The 5412-nt window shown below is 28.2% G+C and overlaps 1 long non-coding RNA gene across 3 annotated transcripts; it reads right to left on the bottom strand.

Annotated features, from left to right (window-relative positions):
- Nucleotides 1-854: 854 nt before the first annotated feature.
- LOC126549088 (uncharacterized) lies at nucleotides 855-5151 on the bottom strand. Of its 3 annotated transcripts, XR_007603235.1 has the most exons (4): nucleotides 4969-5151; nucleotides 3108-3272; nucleotides 2388-2490; nucleotides 865-1003 (listed from the first exon to the last, which is right to left on the bottom strand). It is a non-coding gene; the product is annotated as an uncharacterized LOC126549088 (long non-coding RNA). The 3 variants fall into 3 exon arrangements; XR_007603234.1 differs by lacking the exon at nucleotides 2388-2490 and having other exon boundaries at nucleotides 855-1003; XR_007603233.1 differs by lacking the exon at nucleotides 865-1003 and having other exon boundaries at nucleotides 2351-2490.
- Between the last annotated feature and the right edge of the window lie 261 nt (nucleotides 5152-5412).

Raw genomic sequence — 5412 nt, 5'->3', positions numbered from 1 at the left:
TTAAACCAAAGTCATTCAACTTAATGCATTATGTATAATGACTAATATTTTCAAAGATAATAGGTTTAAAATAAGATACAAAAGCTATGGTTATTCGTAAAATAAATAAATAATAATAATAAAAAAGTTAACTTAGACAAAAAAATAAATGAGTCATTCTCAATCAAAAAAAAAAAGTAAAGTTGTTCCATCACAGAGTTCTTTCTAAATTACATAAGTAATTTATTTTTTTTTAAAAAAAGTGTGTTGACAATTTTAAAAATCATAATTAAATAGTGGTACCTCTTAGCGTGATCACACTGTATATTAGCCATAGAGGTATATATTTGCCATAGAGTGTATATATTTGCCATAGAGGGTATATATTTGCCATAGAGGGTATATATTTGCCATAGAGGGTATAATATATTTGCCATAGATGGTATAAACTTGCCATAGATGGTATAAACATAGAACACTATAGAAGCGACACTCACCCCTCCACTTTTATTTTCTTCATTTCGGAGCGACAAGAATGATGTTGTAAGCTTGGCGGTAAGACATGATGTTACGAACACTTTTAACATCGAAATGCATTGCTCGAGATCAGCCCGCCATTTTTTAAAAAAAAAAAGGTCACTGCATATTACCACTTAATAAGATTTGTACAACCCCTCTTCCTTGAAATTTTTTTTTTTAGGAGGGCGCACTCAACATTTTTTGCCAGGAGCGCCACCAATACGCCCCGTCTTTTATGTTTATGGGTCACACTGTTAACTAAAAAATTTAATTGTTTGTTTTGTCAACATTGCGAACTGCGGTATTCGATTTCGATGACACATGTCTTGTACTCTGGTCTGAACGGTTGTTTTTTACGCCTTTTGATTATTTACACGTGTTTTTTTGCAATTATTTTTTATCTTGTTTTTTGTAATTTTACAAAATGCCGAACACTTGTGTTATTTGCAAAAATAAGGAAGGTCAACACAAAGTAACATTTCATCGTTTTCCTAAAGATGAAAACCTGTAAGTATATTAAATTAGTTGAACCATTATGTTACATTATTCTGCATTTCGTTACGTAATGCAGGTTAACTCCAGTGCTCGTTTATTTTTTAAACATGTGTTTTAAGGTACTGAATTAAAATAAATACTATTATCATATAGTAATTATAAATCGAGGAACCCTTAATAAAAATACCTAACTGTTTTTTTTTTAATTGGCTTTTTTACGATTGATTTTTGAAAATCTGAGTGCTTCATATTAAGGATTGATTTATAAGACCCATTTCTTATATATTTTTATTTGTAGGAGAAAGATCGTTAGTTGACAATTGTTTCTTTTTGTAAAATTAATATTAATTTATTATGATATAAATAATAAATATAATGAAACTTCCATAATATAACAAAGTCACAGAAAGGGACAAACAAAATCGTAATATAGAGGAATTCGTTTAATAGAATTACATTTTTTTTTACATAATTACATATTTCATATTCTATATAATGTATTAAAAAAATTAATTAAATATTTATTATATTTAGGTATCTATTTAATTTATTATCGAGAAAAAATTGGCGAGTTTCGTTTGTTTATTATTTTTTATTAACTACTTTTTTGTAAAATGTTTCGATTTCGTTTTAAAAAAACGGGTTTGTTATCGAATAATTTATTCGTGTTACCTACTGTAAATAATACAAATTAAAATTATTCACGTGATTACGATTTTTAAGGGTTCACGTGTTTTAGCAATTTTCATTTATTAATTGACGTATATTAATCATACGTGTTTTATTTTGTTACATTCGCGTGTACACGTATGTTTGTATATGTTTGTATTCACTATTCACTTAAAATGTAAGACCACTATTAATATAAGAATATTGATCAATTTTTATTCAAATAATTATCTAGATAATATTTTTTTTCCCCAATTTTGTTTTAAACACACATTAAGAAAAAAAAAACGAGCATGCGAGCATGCCATTAGCTCTAGTTTATACTATTATACCATATTATTATTTTGTTTTATTTCTAATTGAAATGTTTATTTAAATTATAGTTGTAATACTTGGATTCATAATATTGGTTTAAAGGATACATTAAGACTTTCCAAAAAAGAATCTGCTCTGACCATTTTGATCCTGCTTGTTATTTATTTAACACAAACCGATTAAAATTAAATGCAGCTCCAAAAATTATCACTTCTGTTGAAATGAACAGTGAGAATGTAGATCTACCACAATGTTCTACTCCTCACCCTTTAGAACATATTGATGTTACTAACAGTAAGAGTAAATATTAAAACATTACAATTTTCAAAACATGTGTTTAATTAAGTTTTTGATTTTAGATTCTTTCTTAAGTCCAGTTGAGTTATTTCCTAAAACACCAGAATCATTACCTGAGTGTTCAAAGAATGATTCAACATCAGATATTTCATCAAGGCCTACATCAAGTTGTTCAACACCTTGTTCAGGTAGTTTATATCACATCATATACATCTCCTAAATTAAAAAAATATGTATTAGGTACCTATAAGCTACACATTTAAATTAAAATTGTAATCAACAAAAAATATTTTATTACAGATTCTGAAACTCAGACAGGACTAGTTTTATCTCAAAACACACCAAGAAAAATGAAACTGAAAAAAAGATTACAGTACACTGAAATTAAATTGAAATCAGCTTTAAAAGAATGTGCAAATCTCAAAACCATTAATTCAAATTTACAAGACCGATTAGATGGACCAGTGACGTTGACAGACTTCAACAATATATGTGACACATTATTTGCTGGTAAGCCAACAATGTGTAGTTTTATAAAAAATCAAGCTCGATTATGTACAGTTAAAGCAAAAGGTAGAAGGTATACACCAGAAGAAAAACAATTTGCTTTGATGGTACATTTTTATGGTGCTAAGGCTTATCGGTTTCTTAAAAAAGTGTGGTGTTTACCAAGTTTAAGAACCTTGCAGAGGGCTACAGAAAATTGGGAAATCGGTGTTGGACTCAGTGATTTTGTTTTTAAAGTACTTTCTTTAAAAGTACAAACATTGAATAAAAAAGGAAGAGATTGCGTATTATGTGCTGATGAAATGTCATTAAAAACTTTTCTTTACTATAATTATGCCAAAGATGAAGTTATTGGATTCCATGATGTAGAGACACATAAAACCACTGATGTTGCAAAATCTGTAATGGTCTTGATGATGAGAGGTATACATGATACGTGGAAACAGCCAATAGGGTACTATTTTGTTGGTTCAACTTGCTCTGGTTTTTCTCTAAAAAACATAATATATAAGTGTATTTTAAAGTTAACTAGTATTTCATTTAATGTTAGAGTCATGATATCTGATATGGGTTCTAATTTTAAATCATTCGCTGATAATGTGGGAGTAACACCTGAAAACCCTTATTTTAAAGTCGGAACAAAAGAAATTATATACATGTTTGACCCTCCGCATTTACTAAAATCAACCAGAAATAACTTTTTTAACTATAGATTAGTTTCTGAAGACAAAATTATTGAGAGCAAACATTTAAAACAATTCTACAACTCTGATGCACAACGAACTCATCGCCTAGCTCCTAATTGACTGAAAAACATATGAATCCTGGTCCATTTCAAAAGATGAAAGTGAAATTTGCATCTCAAGTTTTCAGTAAAACTGTTGTCTGTGCAATGACAACATGCATGACAGATGGATCACTTCCAAATACAGCTGCTAGTACAATAGAATTTATAGACAAAATTGATAATTTATTTGATATATTTAATTCTCGAATGAAAATAAAGCCACAAGAAGACGACGTTGAATCTGACGATGAATTAGAACCTAAGGGGGCAAAACGATTTTGCTTACCTTTTAAAAATGCTGAATATCAAAATAATTTCTTATTAAATATGTTTAATTTTTTTAAAAATGTTAATTTACAAAAATTTAATACATCAACAAAGCAATGGCACAACATTAAGAAAAGCTACAACATAAAATTTCTGACAGGTTGGATGATTTCAATAGCAGGATTAATTAAATTACATAATATATTATCAAAAGAATATGATGAAGAGATTGAACTAATGACAAGGAGATTGAACCAAGATTGTTTAGAAAATTTATTTGGTACTATGCGAATTCAGAATGGTAACTGTATAAACCCCACAACTATTCAGTTACAGCGTACCTTCAAAAAATTATTTTCATTAAGTTATTTTGAATATAATGAAGGTGCAAATTGTTTGGAAGACATAGACCAAGTACTGAGTAACTTAAATAAAATACCAGCTGAAGATTTAAAAACAGTATTCCCTGAAAACCAAAAGGTAATTCAAATTAATCCATTACCCATTGATGCAACCAATTACAGATCATTAGAATTGCCAGAAAGAAATGCTTTTACATATATATGTGGTTATTTAATAATGAAGTGTTATAACATGCATTCTTGTGAAACGTGCATAAGATATGGCAGAACTACCACAAAGTTATCTGATGAACTTTTTTTCACACACTTCAAATCACATCAACACAGCTCTATATCTATGTTTTCATCATTAATGACTCCAGATTGTAATTTTTACCAATATATTTTTGAATTAGACATTATATTTACAAACCAATTTCCTACTTTAGCACCATCACCAAAAGTTGGGCAAAAACTTAAAACTTTAATGTTAAATGTATACTTTGAACATCCCTGTGAACAATTCCCCCATGACTATTTGTTAAACTTATATATAAGATTTAGAATTTATACTACTTTGACCAGAACTAACCGTAATTTGCAAATACCTCGCATGAAAAATAGAAAATTGCAAATTTTATGTAATTTATAAATATTATTATGTATATATTTTGTTAAATTGTGTTATAGAAGGTAAATAATTCATATTCATTGTATATATTAACATTGATTGTCAATGATGTTAAATAATAATGCATTAATAAAATCATGTCCGAAAAACAAACTACTTACAAATTTATTGAATAAATATCTTAAAAATATATTAGCCATCATAAATTCAATATTCGTATTATATAAAATAAAAAAATTGATGTTATACATAAAAAAAAAAATTAAAATATAATTTATTATTCTCTTATCACAATCACATATTTATTGTATGATTAGGCGTAACAACAAGAATGATGTTGTAAGCTTGGCGGTAAGACAAGAAGTTACGAACCATTTCAAGGCCGTTAAGAATTCTAAACACATTAACATTGGCCGCCCGAGAGTGACGCTTCTATAGTGTTCTATGGTATAAACATGCCATAGAGGTATATATTTGCCATAGATAGAATATATTTGCCATAGAGGTATACATTAGCCATAGATGGTATATGTATTTGCCATAGAGTGTATAAACTTGCCATAGAGTGTATAAACTTGCCATAGATGGTATAAACTTGCCATAGA

Source organism: Aphis gossypii, chromosome 1, assembly GCF_020184175.1.
Source record: "Aphis gossypii isolate Hap1 chromosome 1, ASM2018417v2, whole genome shotgun sequence".
Lineage (NCBI taxonomy): Eukaryota > Metazoa > Arthropoda > Insecta > Hemiptera > Aphididae > Aphis > Aphis gossypii.
This window is presented reverse-complemented; position numbering and strand designations above follow the sequence as displayed.